This window comes from Megalobrama amblycephala, linkage group LG14 (genome assembly GCF_018812025.1).
Source record: "Megalobrama amblycephala isolate DHTTF-2021 linkage group LG14, ASM1881202v1, whole genome shotgun sequence".
Lineage (NCBI taxonomy): Eukaryota > Metazoa > Chordata > Actinopteri > Cypriniformes > Xenocyprididae > Megalobrama > Megalobrama amblycephala.
In genome coordinates this window covers 42,061,464-42,087,069 of record NC_063057.1, presented here as the reverse complement: position 1 = coordinate 42,087,069, position 25,606 = coordinate 42,061,464, and the positions used below count along the sequence as shown (strand labels likewise).

Sequence of the window (25,606 nt, the reverse complement as noted above, 5' to 3'; positions counted from 1 at the left end):
GAAGCTCTCGCCGCTGTCAGAAGAGGCTCCCACAGCGGACTCAGCTGGACTCGCCGGTCGGAGACAGCGCCGGCGCCCTCGCTGACTGCAGCCCGCAGCGCCGTCCTCGAGTCGCCGCCTCCCACTTCCGGCCGCTTCCTAGCGTGTCTCCTGCCGCCATCCGGCGCGCCTTCCTGAGAGCTTCTCCGCGGCTTATTGCCGCTCTAAAAGAGCATAAACAGCGGTTTTCACCGCTCCATCTGAGCTTCCGCGGCCCTCGCCGCTCTAAAAAGAGCCCCCCAATCGCCGTTATCACGGCGGCGGCGTTGATACAAATGCCGCGCCACTCATGTGGCACGTGCAGAGCCCCTCTGCACGACAACGATGGTCACAGCGAGTGCGTCGCTTGCCTGGGCAAGTCCCACGCTGACGGCGTGCTTGCTGGAGCCTCATGCCCACACTGCGAGAGCATGAGTCTCGGTTCCCTGCGCTCGCGGGTCGCCTTCTTCACAGAGGGCGATCTCGCCGCTCGCGCCCTCCCATCTTCTTCCTCCCGCGAGCCGGCAAGGAAGAGACAGCGGGGTAGAGCGACCCAGCGCCCGGAGTTTGGCGAGCTCACGCCGGCCCAGCCCCCGCGTGCCTTGCCCTCTCCTCCAAGGGAACATTCTCCCGTCTTGTTCTCCCGACCCGAGCAGCAAGCGACCTCGTCTAGTTTGGAGGATCGGACGACGAACAGGATGACTCTATGTCCCTCGCTGCCTCCGAAGCAGAAGGTTGGGCTGGCGAGCCGGAAGATCCCGCTCCCCCACCTCCTTTGGAGCCCATAGAGCACGGCCAAGGCATGGATGCCGATCTCTTCTGCATCCTGTCCAGAGCCCGTGGAAGAGCTGGACCTCGAGTGGGCCCCTCCAGAGGAGCCATCTCGCAGCCGCCTCGCCAGCGCTCAGCTCCTTTCTTCCCCGAGGTCCACGAGGAGCTCACAAAATCGTGGCGCGCTCCGTACTCCGCCCGCCTCCACATGACGCATCGCTCTGCCCTCACCGCCGTTGACGGCGCCGAGGAGAAGGGATACGAGCATCTGCCACCCCTGGATGAAGCGGTGGCTGCTCACCTCTGTCCTCCCGCGGCTGTGGGATGGAAGACGAAGAGGGCCCTTCCTTCCAAGCCCTGCCGGACCACATCTACTCTGGCTGGACTGGACTGATTGCGCCGGTTCAGCAGAACAAGCCAACGCCACCTGCCGCCCAGGCAGCGCCGCCTAAGGAGCACCGCCAGCGCTCACGCCCTGCAAAGCGCCCTCCCTTCCCGAGACGCCAGGGACCCCGGCCCAAGATTGTGCTGGACCCGGTGACTCCGAAGACGTCCTGATTTTTCAAAAAGGAAGAGGATGGGGGATTGTCTCGTTGCGACCGAACCACCCCAGAAGCTCCTACGTGCAGTTTCCCCTCCGCCTCGTTTAATTCCGGGCGTGGGAAACATGCTTCATGTTGTAGCTGGGCCCACAACTGTTGCGCCCACTCAAAACGCCGTTTTCACGGCGAACACTATTTTACTTCATCAAAAAGAGAGCAAATTTCCTCTTCCACCTCTCTTGGTGTGCGGCCCCCTCTCCGGCGGCTTGCCATCCGATGTCATTCAACCCCTTGTCACTCGGGCCGAGGCTTGGCAAGCCATCCCCGGTGTGTCAGAATGGATCCTGGGGATCGTAACTCAGGGCTACACGCTCCAATTTGCACGACGGCCCCCTCGCTTCAGCGAGGTGCTTCAAACCTCAGTGAACCCGGACGACGCTCACGTCCTCCGTGCCGAGGTTATGACGTTGCTAAGAAAGGGAGCTGTGGAAATAGTTTCCCCTGCGGAGCGCGAGTCAGGCTTTTACAGCCGCTACTTTCTGGTCCCCAAGAAGGATGGCGGTCTCAGACCCATCCTAGATCTCAGACTTTTGAATCGCTCCCTCATGAGACGGAAGTTCAAAATGCTGACGCTGAAGCAGATCCTCGTGCACATTTGCCCCGAGGACTGGTTCTGCTCGCTGGACCTGAAGGATGCGTATTTTCACATCCAGATAGCCCCCCATCACAGACGATTCTTGAGATTCGCATTCGAGGGGGTGGCGTACCAATATACAGTCCAATATACCAATATACTTGTCTCTGGTTCCTCGCACTTTCACCAAGTGCATGAACGCGGCGCTTTCCCCTCTGAGACAAATGGGAATCCGGGTTCTAAATTATCTCGACGACTGGCTCATCCTAGCCCGTTCGCGAGCCGAGCTGGAACACCACAGATCCGTGCTCCTAAGCCATCTGCAATGCCTGGGTCTCAGGGTCAACTTAGCCAAGAGCTCGCTGTGCCCCAGCCAGCAAATTTCGTTTCTGGGGGCAATCTTCGACTCAGTCCGTATGACGGCAGTAGTCTCGTCAGAACGCGCTCTGGTGATTCAGCAGCTCGCGGCCTCAGTCAAGAACAAAGCCTATCTCCCTCTGAAGCTTTTCCAGAGGTTGCTAGGTTTGATGGCTTCCGCCTCCCCGGTGCTGCAGCTCGGCCTTCTTTGGATGCGGCCTCTGCAGTACTGGTTGAAGTTCCGGGTTCCTCCAAACGCCTGGCGGCACGGCCGCTTATGTCTCAAGGTCAATTGGGCCTGTCTTCTAGCCCTGAAACCTTGATTTACCCTGCCTGGTTCAGTCTTGGAGTACCCCTGCAGGCGGTCTCATGAAGGACGGTGCTCTCAACGGACGCCTCCAACTCGGGTTGGGTAGCTGTGTGCGAGGGCAGACCGGCCTTCGGCTCGTGGAGTCACAAGGAAAGCCATCTACATATCAACTGTCTAGAGATGCTAGCAGTGATGAAAGCCCTTCAATCCTTTCAGGCTCACTTGACAGGACGCCATGTCTTAGTCCAATCGGACAGCATGACAGTGGTGTCGTACATAAACCATCAGGGAGGTCTCTCGTCCAGCCGCTTGTGCGCTCTGGCGAAACGCCTTCTGATATGGGCTCCGCCGAGACTTCAGTCGCTCAGAGCGACTCATATTCCGGGCAAGACCAACCTGGGTGCGGACATGTTGTCACGGAGCAACTGGATGCTCCACCCCCAGACGGTTCTCACGATTAGGGAGTTCTTTGGGAAAGCGGACATAGACCTCTTCGCCTCAGAAGACAACTCTCACTGCCCAACATTTTTCTCGAAGGAGGTCGATGCTCTGGCCCACGCATGGCCCAGCACACTCCTTTATGCCTTTCCTCCGATCGCACTGATCCCCCAGGTCATCAGGCGCATCAGAGAAGACCAACACAGAGTCCTTCTGGTAGCCCCGCTCTGGAGGAACCAGGTTTGATCCTCGGAGCTGTTCAAGCATTCCCTGAGAGCCCCGTGGCCGATTCCCCTGAGACGGGACCTCCTCTCTCAGGCAAACAGAACGATCTGGCACCCACAGCCGGAGCTTTGGGCTCTGCACCTCTGGTCCCTCGATGGGAGCCGACCAGCCTCCCCGGGGATGTCCTAAATACCATTTCTCAGGCGAGAGCCCCGTCCACGAGACGCCTCTACGCTCAAAAATGGTCGGTCTTTGTTGATTGGTGTTCCTCACGCAACATAGACCCTGTGGAGAGTGATGTATCCTTCATACTGTCTTTCCTCCAAGAGCGTTTGGATATGGGGCGCACCCCTTCAACGCTTAAAGTTTACGTGGCAGCCATCGCAGCGTTCCATGCTCCTATTGCCGGCCAATCAGTGGGTCGAAACGGCCTTGTAGTCCGTTTCTTAAGGGGTTCTAGGTGATTAAATCCACCTCGTCCCCTTACTGTGCCCACTTGGGACCTTTCTCTGGTCCTCAGAGCCCTAAAAGGTAACCCCTTTGAGCCGCTGCATTCAGCTGACCTCAGGTCCCTGACGCTAAAAACCGCTCTGCTACTTGCACTAGCATCGGTCAAGCGTGTTGGCGATTTGCAGGCCCTCTCTGTGAGCCCTGCATGCCTCGAATTCGGACCTAATGATTCTAAGGTCATTCTGAAACCCAGGCATGGCTACGTTCCCAAAGTGCTCTCAACCCCGTTTAGAGCGCAGGTCATCTCACTTTCCGCTCTTCCTTCCTCTATGGATGAACAAGAGCTGGAATTACTCTGCCCTGTCAGGACATTGAGGACCTATGTGGAGCGATCTCAGCCTTTCAGGCAGTCGGATCAGCTCTTTGTTTGTTTTGGTGGCCGCACCAGGGGGTCTCCGGTCTCAAAACAACGTCTCTCACGTTGGATAGTCGACGCCATTAATCTGTGTTACTCCTCTCTGGGTGCTGAATGCCACATAGGAGTTAGAGCTCATTCCACTAGGGGAATGGCTTCCTCATGGGCTTGGTCCAACGGAGTTTCCATAAAAGACATCTGTGAGGCGGCCGGCTGGTCTTCGCCGTCCACTTTTGCCAGGTTCTACCATCTTGATGTCCCGACCTTACAAGCTCGGGTTCTTTCAGTGTGATTGGCGGCCCCTTATGAGTTCCGCCTCACGCCGTTACAGGATTCATTTCGGCTTTGCCTTCTTGCTTGTTTTCCTGGTCCCCTTCCGGCATCCAAAACAAGTTTTGTTGTTCCCTGCCGTGGCACGGCGCGGTTGAATTCGTTCCCCATGCGCAGTACGAGTGAAGTATCGAAAGGGAACGTACTCGGTTACTAACGTAACCTCGGTTCCCCGAGATACGGAACGAGTACTGCGTTACATGCCGTGCCACGAGGCTGCGGCTTCAGTGTCGTCGCTTCAGTCGATTGGCACTGAAATCCTATGGCGAAACGCCCGCTTATATAGCCCTTAACCCCGCCCATTTCGGCGGGAAAGTTTGCACGCTTTCTCGCCATAGGCCGCGCAGCTATGCTGCGCCACCATTGGTTCAACAACTTATCTATGAGTGAACCAATGACGGTGCAGTTACACTGCGTTATTGAAAAAGGCTTCAGTGACGGGGAAAAAGGGAGACTTTTCCCCATACGCAGTACTCGTTCCGTATCTCAGGGAACCGAGGTTACGTTAGTAACCGAGTACATTATCTTACCAGAAAATGACTTTGGTAGAAGTCAAAGTCACTGTTTAGAATGTTCCTTGAGTAAAAGTTTTAAAGTATGTGATATTTTTTGTACTTAAGTATGAAAAGTATTTTTTTGATATTAAACGTACTTAAGTATTGAAAGTAAAAGTACAAGTAAATGTAAAATACAAAAGGAGCAAAAAATATTTAAAAATTGTTCTATACACAGTTTGAGCAGCATGATTATGTTCAGTTTTAACTCTTTCTTACATTTTGTTTCTTTGAATTAAAAAATGGCTAAATGTTTATTGTATTTTTTAAATATAAAAAATACTAATATATTAATTATACATATATGTATACTTTCACACATTATTTGCCTCTATTTTAGAAAACTTGATGATGATCTAATCAAAATATGTTACAGTGCCAATAAAAAGAACAAATCGAAAGTTTGCATTTCTGATAAATGTTTCTGTCGCTGCATGATGAGGATACAGTTTAAATATGCAACTTCGCTGGATAACGAATGCATAACAGCGAACAAATGGATATAAACTAATGCAAATGAATGGTAACAATCGTGACATTAAACAGTTGGTATTTTTGTCACATTGTTTTAACCGCTTGAGGTACTACTAATGTTAGCCTCGACGGAGAACATACTACTGTTCTCCACTAATGCAGCATCTAACTAATTACTTTATAATGATATGAAAACGTACTGTAGTGTACACTGTATAACATACCGTTTTGTTGTTCGTTTTAAATCCGTTTTTGAAGTGCCCTGCTCTGTGCAGCGCGCAGCCTCACTTCACATGTCAAAACAAACAATACGAGGCATCAGTAATAGTTTTTATTTCGCCTCTAGAGGCCGCTCTCGTACTGTATAATGACAGCGCATATTCTCAGCCGCTCCAGCAATGGATGCAACCCGGAAAATGAAATTAACCGCGGTTGTGTGAGCACTTGCTTGCAGTCTGTGTTCTTGTGACTTTATTTTGTAGTAAGTAATGAAAATGCTTTGGGAAAATGTATCGGAGTAAAAGTATACATTTTATTTAGGAAATGTAGTGGAGTAAAAGTAAAAGTTGACAGAAATATAAAGACTCAAGTAAAGTACAGATTCTCTCAAAAAATACTTAAGTACTGTAACGAAGTATTATTACTTCGTTACATTACACCACTGTGAAACGTTGGTTAACAACGCAGGAAGGACAGCGGCAGAGAGCTGAGACGCACCATCGTCATGCCTTTGCAGTATGATGCAGGAGCAGCACGTGCTGTTGTGCTTTCACAGATGCCAGGTTTGCAGTGCGCAACTGATCTGAGGCTGTTTAACACAAACAACATTTACTTATTTTTATTTCAAATCCAAAAGTTGTTACTGAACATGGCTTGTCAGCATTGAAATTCTCTTTGTATACACTATATTTCATAGATGTCACGTTTAAAGGTCCCGTTCTTCATGATCCCATGTTTCAAACTTTAGTTAGTGTGTAATGTTGTTGTTAGAGTATAAATAAAATCTGTAAAATTTTAAATCTCAAAGTTCAATGCCAAGCGAGATATTTTATTTAACAGAAGTCGCCTACATCGAACGGCCAGTTTGGACTACATCCCTCTACTTCCTTCTTTAATGATGTCACTAAAAAAAGTTTTTTGACTGTTTTAAGGAATACACAAAAAAGGGGGCGTGGTCTTGTTGCACTCCCACGGAGAAGAGCAAGAGTTGCGTTTGTAGAGTGTGTTTGTCGCCATGTCATCGAAACGCTGTTATTTTCATCCCGCAGTCCAATCACCTTTGTTTGGCCTTCCCAGGGACGCTGTACTTAGAGATCAGTGGTTACAATTTATGTTTAACTCGGTTCCCGAAAATTATAATCCACATGTAAAACTATGTGCAGCACACGTTATGGTAAGAGGCGTGACCTTTCCGGGCAAGATGATCTAAGCTGCTGTCGAATCACAACACAGGAACTGCTGGCACAATCAGAACTCGTTACGTATTTCTGAAGGAGGGACTTCATAGAACAAGGAAGTCATCAGCCCGTTTTTATGACAGTGGAAACAGCGGTATATAGATAAGTAAATTATGTGAAAAATACTGTGTTTTTTTACACGCGAAACATGAACATGTTCTATTGCACACTATAAACACAATCAAAGCTTCAAAAAAACACGAAAAACGGGACCTTTAAATGTTTTATTAAATTCATTATATTTACTGTATGTAAACAGGGTTCCCACTCTAAGCCAAATGTCAAATTCCCTGACTTTTCCTTGACTTTCACAAACTAAAAAGCTGAATTTCCATGACCTATAATGAATGGAGCACTGAGCAGACAAAAAACAGCCACAAACAGTGTTTTTCAAACTTTATTTACTTATTCACAGTTGTTTTATTACAAAACTAACTTAAACACATTCACGCTACTTTTTGTTTTCTTTTATTTGTTAAATGGACTGATATTTTTCTGAACTATTTCTACAGAAATTAATTGTTTTCAGGGGTTAAACACAAGGATTTTCTGTTTGTGATCAAGTTCATTCTTCACATTTAGTTTTTGCAGACTGTGTTAGACTGAGCAATAAATGTAAGATTGCCGACACTTTCTGCCTTTAATGCAAGGTCATCAGCAGATTGCTCCATAGCTGAGGCATCCTCCTGGAGGCGTGCTCTCTTTTTCTTCAGCTCATCAATCTCATCAAAGAGAGTTTTCATTTTCATGTTTAGTTTTTTTGCTCCTTTAAGTCTTTTCTGTTCCTTGAGATGAAAGTTGTATCACTGTCTTGACAAAGATGCAGACTGAAGGCCTTATCTACCACAAAGTTATCAATTCCCCTTACTGACCTCAAATGATCACACACTTTCCTTCATGTTTTCAACCTCGATTTGTTTATTGCTTGAAAAACCTCGCTCCACAGTTGCATTTCCATGCGAGAGCTTTAGAAGAAGAGACAACAATCCAGTGTTTTGTACACATTTTCTCTTGCCTTATTATAGAACGGGGTAGGCAGGTAGGCTGCTAGGCAGCCAGAAAAGGAATCATAGGCCGGTCTGTTTGATATAGATTCAAGAAAGGTGCAACCTTTGCAGGCAACAGTGGGTCTATGCACCTTTCTTTGACAGTAGTATAGGATTTAGTTCCAGGGTTAGGGAATTTGCCTGCCTCTACTGCATTCACATATTTCTTCAAGTTCGTCAATATATTGATCATTCCCTCTGTAACTGGGACATTCTCTACCCATCTTATTTTACAGAATTTTAGAGGCATAAGAGGAGATGTTTGTCCGACAGCTTTAGCACAATCCTCTCTTCAGGCAGGGGAATCTTTCAGTAGCCAATAAGCATTACTTAAGAACTGGTCTACATTCCAATTTGAGGCATCTGCACCCTTTTCAGATACCCCATGTAAAATATGTAGGCCACAACTACCCACAATTAGTAACACAGTTCTTGTCCAAGTTCAGTTTGTATAAGGTCTTGAAATTTAAAATTACCATTAGGTCCATCCATTGAAAGCTGTACAAGACCTTTGTAATTCAACCCCTCTGTTGACTTGTGGAAGACCTCCACCATATCCTCTGCTGCGGCCCATGAATCCAGAAGTGAAGTAGCGTGTAACGACAGCATCATTGTCCTAAAATCTTAAATGAATGCCCATTTGCTTTGTTGTGGTCTTCCGATTAAAGCTTTCATCAAAAAGCAAAACACATCCATCCTTAAGAGACCTTATTCTGTCCATCAGAATTGACATATTCCTGGCATGTTTGCCTTAGTTAACAGGAGGTACAGGTGACTGCATTTGATTAAGTGATTGCAAGTTGACGAGCTCAAGGAAATAATATGGCGCTGAAAAATAGCCTAACCACTACAATACAAAACTAGCCTGGGTGCCAGCCCGAACCCCGCCCACAACATTTTTTGGACGGGAAGTTCGGTCTGGACTCGATCCATTGTGGAGAAATTATGCTCGGCTCCCAGAAGGCCGAGCCAATCAAATTGCCAGGGCGGGCTTTAATCGATGATGGACAGGCTATCTGCGGTTACGTAACCACCCGCGTCATCAAAGAGCGCTTGGGGAGTTTGATTGACAAGCGATCTAACCAACCAGAACGCCGCATCCGCCTTGTTGTCCGACAAAGCAGTCAGGAGTTAGAAGATTAACATCGGTGGAGTTAAACTTGGAAAAATTGTGCACATTGACATCTTTCCGCGTTTGAAACAACATTCATTCTCATGTTCATTCATGTTTATTTGATGTTATAAATGGACTAACGTTAGTAGGAAGAGATGATCGGTTAACGAGCCTCTTGAGCTGAGGCGCTACAGCAATCTGTCACGATCATGGTCACAACACATTAAAGAGCCACAAAACGGTTTTTATTGTTTGAATTTTTTTAATAACTACACAGTTTGAAAGCTGGGACTTTGTTTAATATCATAAGTAACCTGCTCTGTCTCGTCTGTCGATGTGTTGTCAGTGTCCTCTTTGTTCCGCGATGTATTTTCCACTCTGTGTGGCGTGACAGCGCCACGGCTTGTCGGACAAAGCAACAGTAACTAAGGGGGGGCGAGTCTTTGCGAAAGGTCAATTAGTTTACAACAATGATGGCTGTTGAAGAACTGAGATGTGTAGATTCCGCCATCGCGTCCGTTATAGAAGATATCGACAGCGCATTAATTTTAAAAGAGGAACAGAGGACCGCGATCAAGGCATTTGTCGATGGGAAAGATGTCTTTGCCGTCCTTCCAACGGGATTCGGCAAAAGTTTGATTTATCAGCTGGCCCCGATGGTCGCTAAGAAGAGTTCTGTTGACAACTATGCGTCGCTCAACATACGTCACTTACTCTGTAGCTCTGATTGGTTGTAGGTCTATCCAATTGAGGTCTTTCCTGGATCGGTTGAAATACGCCCCCATAATCAAAGCCCAATGGAGCAGTATCAGACTCATATTCTGACTAGAATTGAGTATGACCACATCAGGCTAATACAAAACGCAAAATAAGAAAATAAGGTACAGAATGCATTTTGATAAATGGAAACTAAAATTTAAAGCAACAAACAAAAATCCCTGATATTCCATGACTTAAAAAAATATAAAATTTCCTGACTTTCAATGTGTGGAATAGAAATTTTAAAATTCCATGACCCGTGGGAACCCTGTATGAACTAATACTTTTAATTTATATATTACGTTGCTCACGCAAGTGGAAAAACATTTAAACATAAGCTTTATGTTTAAAGCCTACATGATTGGTAATGTGTTTGTAACTGTCCGTAATTTATTTATTTATTTGCCAAATGACGGTAATTTTCTTTAAATCTGCCATTTACGGAGACTGTCTGCGGAACTATTTCCCAGTGGTGTAAAGTATTTGAGCAAATGCAGTTAGTTACTGTACTTAAGTATATTTTTGGCTACTTTGTATCAAGATATTAGCAATTTATACATTTACATGTATCAAGTAAAGAGTAAGTTTTACTCCAATACTTACATTATATTTTGCATGGCACCTAATATTTCTGCAGCAGTTCCTGCTATAAAGAAGGCATTGTAGGTACTATATCTTGTATGTTTGCCTTTACTCACCAAAACTTGCCAACAAGGCTACTTTACATGAATGCAAGTGTATTAGCAGTTAGTTGTGAATCGCAGGTGTTTGATTTAGGAGATGAGGCAGATAAGGTATCTGTACTTTTATTCAAGTATGGTTTTCAAGTACTCTTTATACCTTTGCTCTTTCCAGAGTGACGACTTCTAAAACAGCTCTCTTTCAAGTGAATCCTCATGTGCTCCTTAAGGTTACCTATGAATCTGAAACTCTTTCCACACTGATCACACATGAATGGCCTTTCTCCAGTGTGAATTTTCATGTGACAATAAAGTGACGATTTATGTGCGAAACTCTTTCCACACTGATCACATGTGTATGGCTTCTCTCCAGTGTGAATTCTCATGTGAAAATAAAGTGACAATTTATATGTGAAACTCTTTCCACACTGATCACATGTAAAAGGCTTCTCTCCAGTGTGAATATTCATGTGTTCCCTAAGGATTTGTTCCCGTGTAAAGCCATTCCCGCACAGAGTGCAGGTATAAGGCTTTTCCCCAGTGTGAGTTCTCATGTGGTCTTTAAGGTGTCCTTTTTGACTGAAACTCTGTCCACACTCTTGACAGGTGTAAGGCTTTTCTCCAGTGTGAATTCTCATGTGTCTTTCAAGGCTTCCTTTTACAGTGAAACTCTGTCCACACTGTTGGCAGGCAAATGGGCTCTCTCCAGTATGAGTTCTCATGTGGGCTATAAGGTTTCCTTTATGACAAACTCTTTCCACACTCTTGACAGGTGTAAGGCTTTTCTCCAGTGTGAATTCTCATGTGGATTTCAAGTTTTTCTTTTTGTCTGAAACACTTTCCACACTCTTGACATGTATGACGCTTTTCTCCAGTGTGAATTCTCATGTGTGCTGTAAGGTTACCTTTCTCACTGAAACTCTTTCCACATTGTTGGCAGGTGTAAGGCTTTTCTCCAGTGTGAGATCTTGTGTGGATTTCAAGTTTTCCTTTTTCACTGAAACTCTTACCACACTGTTGGCAGGTGAATGGACTCTCTCCAGTGTGAGTTATCATGTGGACTTTAAGGCTTCCTTTATAACGGAAACTCTTTCCACACTCTTGACATGTATGACGCTTTTCTCCAGTGTGAATTCTCATGTGTGCTGTAAGGTTACCTTTCTCACTGAAACTCTTTCCACATTGTTGGCAGGTGTAAGGCTTTTCTCCAGTGTGAGATCTTGTGTGGATTTCAAGTTTTCCTTTTTCACTGAAACTCTTTCCACACTGTTGGCAGGTGAATGGACTCTCTCCAGTGTGAGTTATCATGTGGACTTTAAGGCTTCCTTTATAACGGAAACTCTTTCCACACTCTTGACAGGTATGAGGCTTTTCTCCAGTGTGAGATATCATGTGAACTTTAAGGTTTCCTTTTTGTGTGAAACTCTTTCCACACTCTTTGCAGGTGTAAGGCTTTTCTCCTTTGTGAATTCTCAAGTGGATTTCAAGTTTTCCTTTTTCACTGAAACTCTTTCCACACTGTACGCAGGCGAATGGGATCTCTACAGTGTGAATTCTCATGTGGGTTATAAGGGTTACTTTTTGAATGAAACTCTTTCCACATTGCCGGCAAGAAAAAAGTTTCTCTCCAGAGTGAATTCTCAAGTGGACTTGAAGGTTTCTATGTTTATCAAAACTCTTTCCACACTGTTGGCAGGTGAAATATCTTTTAGTTCCTGTCTTTTGAACTCTGTTTCGTGAGGAAGTCTTTTTAGCCAGCGTCGACCTTTCCCCAGTCATGAAATCATGTTTATCATTATGTTCTTTCTCTTCTTCCCTTTCATTAAGTTCATGGCTAGCCTCTCTCAGTGCTGTTAGGTCTAGGACAAAAATAGACAAAACAATTTAGACATTTAAAGTATCAAAACCAACAACATGCATGATCTATACCAGGGGTGTCCAAACTTGCTCCTGGAGAGCTACCATCCTGCAGATTTCAGGTCCGATTCCAATCAAGCACACCTGAACCAGCTAATCAGGATGTTCAGGGTTCCTTGATAATTACAGCAGGTGTGTTGGAGCAGGGTTGGGACTGAAGTCTGCAAGACGGTAACTCTCCAGGAGCAGGGTTGGACACCCCTGATCTATACCCTACCCTATGGATCAGGGATGGGCAGCTTTGGTCCTGGAGGACCTGCAGAGTTAAGTTTTATCTCTATTTAAATACATGTGCCTGTAATTTTCGAGCAGTCCTCAAGAATAAGGGTTAAATTTGGGGGTTAGGTTAAATTTTGCAGGTGTATTTGATCAAGGAGGTAAACTCTTCAGAATAGTGTCCCTCCAGAACCAGAGTTGCCCATCCCGTCTATAGATCTTTTACTCAATACACCAGTGATTTTCAAACCTGGTCCACAGGGACCCACCACTGCACATTTTGTATGTCTCCTGTATTTTTTCACATCAAGTGAAGATCATCAGCTTGTAAGAGGAGAGCTGACATTGATAGAGAAATTTGCAGACTACTATTCCTGTTCACCAATAAGGCGAGAACCAGAACTGTTATAAACCTAAATATACTTGAATTAATTAACTTAACTGAAAAGTGAACTATTCTATTAGTAATAGAAGATATTTGTTGTTGTAATGCTGTCAGACATAGCACACACAAAAGTAGTAGCTGTTCCGTACTGCGGCACGGTTAGCGATCTCACTAAAGCCGTACCGAGCCTAATCTCTTCAAGCGGGCCAGGGCATGGTACGGAGCAATCATACTAGCCAAACAAACTAGACTTTGGGGGTCAAAAGTGCTCTGCGCGTTTTCGATTGCCTAGTGCGAGTACACCCTTAATTTCAGTTTCAAGACACATTTTGAGAATAATTTATGACAACACTTTCCCACCATTGACAGAATTTTCCTGGTATACGGTAGGGGTGCTTTTACCTATCTGAATCAGTACAAAACCTCCAGATCAAAACACAGAAGCAGCAGCAGCAGGAAAAAGCGATAAAAGCTTTGATCAAGTACATGCAAACTAACGCAATCATCTGTGTTATTTTTCTTGACATATTGCATGTTCAGCTATTCATACAACAAAATCTTCTGGGGTCATTAAAGTTTTGTAATAATAATCAAAAATGCTGGTGATGGCTGGCAACTTAAAAAAACAAAAAAAAAACTAAATTAAATGAGATGTGCTTTCCTCAACACAAAACTTTACAGCTATACTGTAACAAGTTAAACTTTTCTTTCTTTAAGTCTCCTTGTTATCACGGGGTTCTATTAGGTTAGTGTTGGTCAGTATATCTTAACATTATCAATTTAACAAAACATGTACAAAGCATAAGACATTCACTGTGCAATGCATGTATGAACAAAATTCCTTCCAAACACATACACCCCTCATAACTCCAAGGATAACATGAATTGAGTCCTTAAATCAAAAAGGGCCTTAAACAGAGCCTACAAAGTCCCATAAAGCACCAACAATCAGAGTCCCAAAAAAGCAGTCCAAAAAAGTAACCCAAAAAAGCAGTCCAAAAAAGCAGTTAAAAAGGCAATCCAAAAAACAATCCAAAAAAACAGGATAATCCAAGCAAAAAAGGAAACTTGTATGCAGCAGAAAAAGTAAAAACAAACCCCAACGGTCTCACCCACATTAGCTTCTCAGGGATTCTCTGGGATCCTAAGGCAATACCTCTGAGGAAAAGGAAAACAGTCCCACAATGATCCCAAAAAGAGAAAAAGGAGATAATCCACTGGAAAAAAACCCTCAAAAACCCCAGGCACTCCTTTGTTAGCCTGTCTTCCAGGCATGCCGCCTCATGAGCCACCACCGACTTTAAAATGGCCGCCTCTCACCTCTTACACAGAGGCCTTTCACAATAAGAGTCCTTCCATTCCCCATCACATTCCCTGCCCCACAGATAATGTCAAATAGTTTACCAAACATATAAACAAATAAATAATCATCAAAACATGAAAACATTGATTGGAAAATGTTTTCTCTTTTATGGAGGTATCACAGAGTCCCCTCCCCCCCTCCCTGCCAGCGGCTACTGAGGGAGGCTTCCCCAGAAAGGTTTTAAGTTAACAATATTCACTGTGTCTTCTTTGTCATTTGGATGAATCCATCTAACTTTGTAATTCACTGGCCCAAGCTTTGTCTTCACCCTGGCTGGTCCTGACCAGCGAGGAGCTAATTTAGAGGAGAAATATTCAGAAGCTTTGGAAACAGGATGAGCCCTCACCCAGACCAGGTCTCCCACTTGAAATTGTGCATCTCTCCTGTGGGCATTATAGTACCTAGCTTGTCTAAGTTGTGCCTTCCTTACAGATTGTTTGACTTCTTCAGTGAGTTGCTGTTGTCTTTCTATTATGGAGTATGAAGATTGAGACGGGTCTGGTGAGTAGTGAATCAGTCTCTCCAGTGGCCCTCTAAGGGGTCTTCCCAGAGTAAGCTCTGCAGGAGTCCTGTTAGTAGTTTCATGTTTAGCATTATTTATTGCAAATCGAAACTCTGCCAGCCACCTGTCCCACTCTTTATGGTTCTCCCCCACATAAGAAGCCATCATGGTTTTCAATGTCCTGTTAACTCTTTCAGTGAGGTTTGTCTGTGGATGGTAACTGGTAGTTAATTTCTGAGTAACACCCCAGTTCCGACACAAATCAATCAAGAGCTGACTGAGGAATTGTGGTCCTCGATCTGATAGAAGGTATTTCGGGACCCCCCACCGATTGAAGATTTCATCCTTTAAGATTTGACAGATGCGTGGAGTCTTACTGTCTCTCAAAGGGAAAAGCTCAATCCATTTAGTAAAGTAATCAACCACCACAAGAAGATAGATATTACCCTTTTTACTTTTCGGGAAGGGTCCCATGAGGTCCACGCCAAGCATGTAACCTGGCTCTTTTACCTCAGTTGATTGGAGAAAACCCAGAGGTTTTATATTCGAAGGTTTATATTGTTGACACACAACACACTCTTTAACATGTTGCCACACATTCTTTCGAATTTCAGGCCACCATGCCACCTCCAAGATTTTCAATAGGGTCTTCATCTTCCCGAGATGAGCTCCCAAAGGATTGTTGTGAAAGTAGTCGATGAAAGAGAGGACAAGGGACTTTGGAACTACTAACTGGTATTTTCCACCACCAGCGTATGGCACAACTCTGTATAAGACACCCTGCTGGATTTCCCATCTTATCCGATCACTTTGTTCATCCTTCATGTCCACTTTATCCATCAATTCCTTTACATGCTCATCTTGTCCTTGGGCTTCGGCTATTTCAGCCAACGATGTAGGCAACTCAAAGATCCATGGGGAGGTCCTTTTTGGTACACATGCTGCCACAATTGCTTGATCTTGGCTGGACCTAGATAGAGCATCAGGTACCACATTCATTCTCCCTTTTCTATACTGAACCTGGAATTGGAACCGTTGTAGCCTCAAGGTCCATCTGGTGAGTCGAGAGGTAGTCTTTGGAGCGTTAAAGGCCCAGGACAGTGCTGCATGGTCAGTATATACTACAAAGGGTACCCCCTCAAGGTAGTGGTGCCATTTTTCTACCGCCCACACCACAGCCAGGCACTCTTTCTCAGACGTAGAATAGTTTAATTCGGCTCCCCTTAGACTCCTTGAGGCATAAGCAATAACCAATTCTTCCTCACCAATCTTCTGCGTAAGTATCGCTCCCAGGCCAGTAGCACAAGCATCGGTTTGTACTTGAAAGGAATGACATGGATCTGGTTGGGTCAACACAGGAGCTTGTCGCAGAGCTGCTTTCAACCTCTCTACACTCTGCTGGCACTCTTCAGTCCATACCCACACAACATTTTTCCGCTGCAAATGATACAAAGGGGCAGCAAGCTCAGCAAAATGTGGGATGAATTTGTGGTACCATCCAACAAGGCCCAAAAACCTCTGCAAAGTGGGAAGATCATGTGGAACGGGATAGTTAGTAATAGCAGCCGTCTTCTCTGGATCCACTTCCACCCCTTTTGCTGAGACTACATGGCCCAAGAATCTTAGCTCAGTCTTGAGAAAGTGACATTTCTTCAAGTTCAGGGTCAAATTGGCCCTATGGAGTCTACCAAAAACCGCGTCAAGATCTTGAAGATGCTGCTGTTTAGATGGAGAGTATACAATGATATCATCAATATACACAAAACAGATACTGCCTATCAACTCCCCCAACACTCTCTCCATGAGCCTCTGAAAAGTAGCTCCTGCGTTTTTCAGCCCAAAAGGCATAGTCAAAAAATGATATAGGCCAAAGGGGGTGACAAAAGCAGTCTTTTCCCGGCTACTCTTCTCCATTTCCACTTGCCAGTACCCTGATTTCAAATCAAGAGTGCTGAAATATTGTGCTCCATGCATAGATTCTAAAATGTCATGAATGATGGGCATAGGATAAGCATCTTGAGGGGTTTTAGCATTTAAACGCCTATAGTCAACACAGAACCGTAGGCTTTGATCAGGTTTAGGCACAAGTACTACTGGGGATGCCCAAGGAGATTGTGAAGGCTCAATGATGCCATCTTGGATCATTTTTTTAATCTCTTCTCGAATGATTTCCTTCTTTAGCGGTGAGACTCGATAGGCTTTACACCTTACTGGGATGTCATCTGTGGTTAGAATCTGGTGGGTGGTCAAGTTTGTCCTTCCCAACTTGTCCGAACAAACAGAAGGCCATGCATGCAATAGCTGTTTCACTACCTTCGGATAACATTGTATTATATCATCCTTTAATGGTGATTCCACAGCATTTAATGGTTCAGGCATCCCAGACTCTAGGGGCAAAGCCATATACACATTGATAACTTGCTCTTCCTGCTGGCTCCATAATGGTTCCCCAAGTGGCTGGCAGAGAAATGGAAACACAGTCCTCCGTCCATTGATACACAGTTCATAACTTCTCTCCCCCACATGTAATCGCACTCCCGTTTGACCCAAGAAATCCAAGCCTAATATAAGGGGAAATGCAAGTTGTTTGTCTGCCATCACATAAGTGTCAACTGTCCACATCATTCCATGCCACTCATAGGTAATGGGGACTCGGCCTTCTACTTTAAGCATAATGCCCTATAATCGTAAGCAAAATCTCTAATACATTGTTCAGGACCTTGTATCATAGCTTTAAGTTGTTCCTCTACCTCAGTGAGATAGTCAGTGGGAAGGAATGCTCCCAGGAATGATTTTTTAAACTCATCCCAGTTATGGACCTTATTTCTTTCTGCCAGCCACCAACTCCTGGCCGGTCCTGAGAGAACAGCATTTAGGGTGGCTACAAGTTCTGTGTCTGACATATGTCGGAGTGTCAAAAAATTCTCACACCGCTCCACAAATTCCATTACATCACTGGTTTCTCTGGTCTCTCCAAAACTAGGGAATTCTAAATTGATTGGGGGTTTAGGATAGGAAGCCGTGGGCATTGTTGAATGCATTCTCTCACTATCTGAGGTAGCAGCCCCAAAAGAAAAACGTGTCATGGGAGTACTGGTTTTCCTAATACGGTCAACTTCCTTTCGCCACTGTTCATCCCTTCTTTGAAGACAATCTATAACACCTTTCTCTAGCTTAGCCAAAGACCTTTGCATGAAAATTTCAATGTCATCAAAGCGTTGATTTACAGCATCTCTGAATACAGCTTCGCGATTTACTGCACTCTCACTGGAAGTTCGAAGACCATCTTTTACTGTGTTAATTTCAGCACGTAATTCTTGGACAGATTGAGAGAGGTTTGAGACTTCAGAATCCATTCTTCCCATCTCATTTCCTATAGGATTCACCCTGGGGTGCGCCTCCTCATCACTTTCTTCAGCTTGGCTGTCAATATACATTTCACCTAGCAATGAGCTTATCTCCACTATGGATTCTGGATTTCTATATATATGTCCAGGTGGAGCAGGATTGAAAGGAAGGGACTCTGCTACACCCACGTTATCTATTGGCATTACCTCTGCTTCTGAATTAGAATGAACAGTTTCCATTGTAAATGAAACACTATTTGAACAGAATAGTAAATAATAAATCAAAGAAAAACAATTGGACATCAATTCAATTCACCTGAGCTCCCCGTACGGGCCACCATCTGTAACGAGTTAAACTTTTCTTTCTTTAAGTCTCCTTGTTATCACGGGGTTCTATTAGGTTAGTGTTGGTCAGTATATCTTAACATTATCAATTTAACAAAACATGTACAAAGCATAAGACATTCACTGTGCAATGCATGTATGAACAAAATTCCTTCCAAACACATACACCCCTCATAACTCCAAGGATAACATGAATTGAGTCCTTAAATCAAAAAGGGCCTTAAACAGAGCCTACAAAGTCCCATAAAGCACCAACAATCAGAGTCCCAAAAAAGCAGTCCAAAAAAGTAACCCAAAAAAGCAGTCCAAAAAAGCAGTTCAAAAAGGCAGTCCAAAAAACAATCCAAAAAAACAGGATAATCCAAGCAAAAAAGGAAACTTGTATGCAGCAGAAAAAGTAAAAACAAACCCCAACGGTCTCACCCACATTAGCTTCTCAGGGATTCTCTGGGATCCTAAGGCAATACCTCTGAGGAAAAGGAAAACAGTCCCACAATGATCCCAAAAAGAGAAAAAGGAGATAATCCACTGGAAAAAAAACCCTCAAAAACCCCAGGCACTCCTTTGTTAGCCTGTCTTCCAGGCATGCCGCCTCATGAGCCACCACCGACTTTAAAATGGCCGCCTCTCACCTCTTACACAGAGGCCTTTCACAATAAGAGTCCTTCCATTCCCCATCACATTCCCTGCCCCACAGATAATGTCAAATAGTTTACCAAACATATAAACAAATAAATAATCATCAAAACATGAAAACATTGATTGGAAAATGTTTTCTCTTTTATGGAGGTATCACAATACTGTTACTTGTAAATGTCCAATACTAGCAGAATCTGTCTAGTACTTTACATGTAACTCTCTAAGCTCTTAATTGCTTGAAATCTGCTATGGAGCCGACCTGTAGTCAGTTGTCAGTTTTTTATAAAATAAACTATAAAAGGACTTTTTTGAATGCTTGAATATGTGCCACACTTATTGCTGCCAGCTGGTGGCATCATGACCATAAACAATAATTAATCAGCTCCCATGATTACACATAAAACCTCAACATGATCTAAATCAGGGGTTTTCAGTAGGGATGCACCAATACCAGTATCAGTATCAAGCCGATACCAAGCTCATATACTTGTACACGTACTCGTAAAAATACCCCCGATACCAAAGAGCGCTAGAGAGCAGCACATGGAGTAGGATGTGTTTTCAATTAGCTCCGTCACACTTGTTGAAATGAATCATTTAAAACTTCGTTGCTCTTGCTAAATTTGATCACTCAACATAATTAACATGCTGATGATGAATAAATCTTAAAAGACTGTCAAAAAGGCTCGTCCTCGTCAGCCGACACAGTGGAAGGCACTTTAGCAAGTTTATCACAAGAGAATGTGTCTCTGAAGTCCAAGGTAACGGGTTTAGAGGCCAGATATCATTGACAAATTATCAAGATAGCTGGTTTTTCTGAGAATATCAAGAAAGGCAACCCCACACAATTTGTCTCTGGCCTATTGCCTTCACTATTGGGAGAAGCTCATTTTCCATGTGACAAAGGTTGACAGAGCTCACTGCATTGGCAGCATCGTGAACAACGGACCGCGAGTTATGATTGCCAGGATACATCATGATACTGTTAAGACAGATACTGCGGCTTGCCCGTAACCAAATCCTCTCTTTTGATGGGAGTCATATCAGTATCTTTCCGGACTTTCCAGCAGAGGTATCTTCCCAATGCAAACTGCTTGATAGTCCACAGGAAACTAAGGGCTAAATGAATAAAATATGGTCTGTAGTACCCTGTACATCATGGTAGGACTTAATTCCTAGCTGCTGGTGGCCTGCATAATCCAGATATTTTATATATTATATTTTATATACCGTGGGTACGGAAAGTATTCAGACCCCCTTAAATTTTTCACTCTTTTTTTATATTGCAGACATTTGCTAAAATCCTTTGTTCATTTTTTTCCTCATTAATGTACACACAGCACCCCATATTGACAGAAAAACACAGAATTGTTGACATTTTTGTAGATTAATTAAAAAAGAAAAACTGAAATATCACATGGTCCCAAGTATTCAGACCTTTTGCTGTGACACTCATATATTTAACTCAGGTGCTGTCCATTTCTTCATCCTTGAGATGGTTCTACACCTTCATTTGAGTCCAGCTGTGTTTGATTATACTGATTGGACTTGATTAGGAAAGCCACACACCTGTCTATATAAGACCTTACAGCTCACAGTGCATGTCAGAGCAAATGAGAATCATGAGGTCAAAGGAACTGCCTGAAGAGCTCAGAGACAGAATTGTGGCAAGGCACAGATCTGGCCAAGGTTACAAAAATATTTCTGCTGCACTTAAAGGGCATATTGCAGGTGAGAGCTTCAGTGATTCAATGTATAGTAAAATAATGTATTAAATATATTTTCTTGAAAAAACACGTATAAATACGCTACAGAGGCTTCTGGAGTCGTTTTTTGTGAGAGAATTTTACTTCTGCATCTGAAAAATGCCAAATCAGAAGTGACGTTACTCAAGGGAGCGCGATCAATATAAACAATAGGAAAACAATGGATCGCAATGACAGTTCAGACGCTGAGGAAATTGTAAATGTTTATTTATACTCGTATCACAAACCACAGCCATACAATTAGCCTGCTATGGGTCCAAGAGAGCAGGGATAGGCCAGGATTAGACAGAATAATGGTCAAAAGAGACACATTGAGCTGTTGTGTGATGAGAAGCAGTGGAGAACAGGGCCGAGACCGATGTTAGCTTAGCAAACGATATGTGCTCAGGTCACAATATTGTACAGATTATTATCATGAATCAGGCAATAGCAAAGCTATTGGTCATCTAGGAGTAACATTATTGATTACTAATAACATAATCTAATAAACCTTGATCAGGCCTGTAGCATATGCACACGTATCAGGATAATCAATAAACTTTGGAATGTTAAGAACGCTTTTAGCATGCTGGACTGGGTTGTAAAAGCTCATCTCGGCTCCAAACAGTCTGCAAAGATGAGCCCACTTGACAACATTGCGGCCTGGCCGAAGCTAAACAGAGATGTCCACTTCCAGCTCTTAGGACATCAGAGGCTCCCTCATGTGGACTACGGACCAGATCACATTCCAACACACGCCACACACACACAGACATACAGAAACACACAAACATACATTTGTGACTGTATATGTAAAATACAACTATGCCAAAATATATCCATCATGTATTCTGAGCGTATGCATGTTCCTAGTGTTTAAATGAGTGTATTTGTGCTAGTGTGCATTTTAATGATGGAATTTTGTCTGTAAACCATAACTTCTTTTATATGCCTTTCTGATCTATCGAGTTTGATCTGTCCGTAAAGCTCCGGACTCGAGCTATTCACTGAGATATGTCACAAATGCATTTTTCTATGCGTTTAATGATATTGTGAAGAAAGTACGCCATCTCGAAATCCGATCTGATAGTCATAAAGTATGCAAATTCAGCTAGGAGACCAAACAAAGAAAGAGCTTGCCCGCCAACTTTGCATCAATGTCATTGGCTATTCCACCTCAAGGAGGTGTGTCGGCCTATCTGTCATAAAAAGGAACACCAGGATTCTTCCGTGTTCTCCCGACGGCCCTGAATCATCCTTTGCCCACTCACGCATGTCTTTCCCAGACGTCACGGCGACCGCGCTGCCATCACGCTCATCTTCGGGACCACCATCTTCCAGCAAAACTAACTTTCAAGTCCTCAGTTCAAACCTTCCCGCGGAACGGAAGAAGCCAACGAACTGCACCAGCGCTAAACTGAAATTCGACACGCTAAACCAATGCAAGTATACTGCCGTTTCTCAATCTTAGATGATGAAACTGATTTCCGTGCTGGCCTCAAGGACTGTTTTGTAAGTTTTGCTACTTGCCTTCTCTCTTTCCTTCTCTACTTCCACTATTGTACATATGTGTGTATATTCTTGTATATATATTTAGACGTATATATTAAAAACGTTATTCACGCTCGATTGTTCTGTTTGTTCTTTCAACTGAAGACCAAGTCACTTTAACGTTTTTCAATCGTTTTATGCTTTGATGCTATAATAGGAATTTATTCTCATGGCCAGAGAATAACTCCGTTCATAATATTCTATGAGAAGCAACGGTTTGCTGGACAAGCTGGTAGTTTCTCTAAATAATTATTGAACCTGAACTAATCATATATGTAATTAATTATAATTCATTGTAATTGATTCACAATATATGTTTAATTCCCCCTTGGGTCAATATGCGCATAATAATTCATAAAACCTTATGAATTATTATGTTCATATTCCACCCATAAATTGATTAATAATCGTTATATATTACAGGGGGGTATTTTTCCCAAAGTGAGCCATCAGCTCTAGTCCACTACAATTAGGAGTGGTTAAGGCCCGGGTATATGTCATTTCCCACGGTCTGCTCCATCTCGCGCACAGTTGAGTGTGCAAGCCTTTCAAAGATAATTCTTTGCCCGTGAGCGTGGAAAGACAGCGCCCCATCAAGCCCCGGGTATACCCTCGTGTGCAGTCGTGTCCGTGAATCTTTCAAAGTATACTAAACCACGGATGCACGTGGATCACCGAGTTTGACACATGCACAATAAAACATTTTCTATAGTATTACCAGACATCATGTCATCTATGGGACATTCGCTGGGCAGTATCGAAGAAAAATAGTGCATCCACCATTGCAACATAGTTCAGAAGATACACCAAGAGAACAGGAATTAAAAAATGATGGGGAAAGCATGCATCTGAGTTTATTCGTCTTGTTTTTGAATCGCTATTTACACTCTTCTTTGACGACTGCACATTGTGCTCAGTACTGTGCGTATTGCCACCTAGTGGACTCTTCCGTCTTGCTTGTGCATGTGCACCATCTGCGCGGTCTCGAAATTTGGGTTGCCTGCGGCCGGGGTGTGCGGCTGGCCACGAGCCTGCCGCATGACGAAAATTGTGAATGTCAAATTCACAAACGAGGACGGCCGAAGTATACCTGGGGCTTCAGTGATCACAAAAATTCAGCTGCAGGCTGCCACTGTTCAGAGAGCAAAGCTAACTTACACAGAAGAGATTTTTTTGTTCAGCACATAAAAATTAACTACTTCATTTCAGACTGTGGTGATGTGGTTTCTCCTCTGCATGGATCTTCATGTGTATCTTCAGGTGACTTTTAATAGAGAAACTCTTTCAACACTGGTCACACGTGTGCAGATTCTCTCTGATGTGGATCCTCTCATGTGTTTTCAGAGATGATGACCGACTAAATCTCTTGTCACACTGTGAACACTTGTAAGGTTTTTCTCCAGTGTGAATCCTCTCATGTCTTTTCAGAGATGATGAATCACTGAATCTCTTGTCACAGTGTGAACAGTTGTAAGGTTTTTCTCCAGTGTGAATTCTCTGGTGCACTTTTAAATTGTTTGCTGTAGTAAAAGTCTTCTCACACTCAAAGCACATGTACTCTCTCACACCAGTGTGTGTTTTCTCATGTGTGTGTAAATATGACAGCAGTGAAAAACTCTTTCCACACACAGAACATGAATATGGCTTCTCCTTTGTATGAACTCTCAGGTGTCTCATCAGGTCTGATGACCCTAGAAATGATTTGTCACATTGATTGCATGCGTGTGGCTTCTCTCCAGTGTGAACTCTTATGTGAATCTCAAGACTTTGTTTGGTTGAGAAACTCTTCCCACACTGATCGCATGTGTGTGGCTTCTCTCCTGTGTGGATCCTCATGTGTGCTTTAAGGTATGCTGATTGACTGAAACTCTTCCCACATTGATCACATGTGTGTGGCTTCTCTCCAGTGTGAACTTTCATATGACTCTTAAGATGTCCTTTTTGTTTGAAGCTCTTCCCACACTGATCACATGTGAACGGCTTCTCTCCTGTATGAACTCTCATGTGATCCTTAAGATGTTGTTTGGTTGAGAAACTCTTTCCACACTGAGTGCAGGTGAAAGATTTCTTGGCTCTCGTTTTCTTTAGAAATGTATTTTTAGTTTTTGAGTGACTCAAAGGTTTTTCTCCAGGTTTGTCATGATGTTTCTCCTCCACTTCACTCAGTTCTTCACTCTCCTCCTTCACTTCCATCAGCTCTGAAATGAAAGAGAAAAAAAATCATTTAATTTTCAGTAAATCAAAATAATTTAAAGAGAGAAATATGAAGTTAAAGGTGATAAAATTGAGACTTGTTGTGATAGACAACTACTACAAAACATTACAAACATTTTGATGCATTTGCATAAATTAGTTGCATATGTCCCTGAAACTTTAACATTAATCTTCCAATCGTAAAGGACCAGCTGTCGTTCCAGCGACAGAATCCAGTGGTCTGGTGAAGGTATAATGTGTGTACGTCTTTTCAGCGCTCCTGTGAAGTTCACTTAATTTTAGAATTTAGTCTCAATTTTACTTTAGCTGCTCGTTTAATCTGACTCCAATTTCAAATGTTTTTACATCAAGATTTACTGAATTAAGACAATCAGCACTGAATGGACGTCTTCTGGCTACAGAATTTCCCAAATAGCTGCTCTGCCACCTTTCCTTAAATAATTCTTAATAATTCATTATAAATAATATTAAGAAAATAAAGAAAACATTGCTCTGAAATATTTTCAATCAATGACAAAATGATCTAATGTGATATTAACAGGTTTGCATTTAAATATTTTTCCTAAAACTGTGTAAATATTAAGGGCCGTTCACAGCAGACTTCTCCTTCCACTGACTTCCTTTCATACAAATGTGAATGTGGGACACCAGAAACACAAGATCAAGTGAAGTTTGCAGTAAAGTGGAGTAGATTGTATATTTTAAAATTTGAGTGATTATTATTTGTTATTTATGTTTTTAAAATATATCACGTCATATTTTGACGTTGCAATGTCTGTAGAAAGTTCACATGCTCAAAGTTTAGACT

General features: G+C 43.4%; 1 pseudogene; it reads right to left on the bottom strand.

The window, feature by feature from the left end:
* Positions 1-9,864: 9,864 nt before the first annotated feature.
* LOC125245355 lies at positions 9,865-24,652 on the bottom strand (annotated as a pseudogene).
* Between the last annotated feature and the right edge of the window lie 954 nt (positions 24,653-25,606).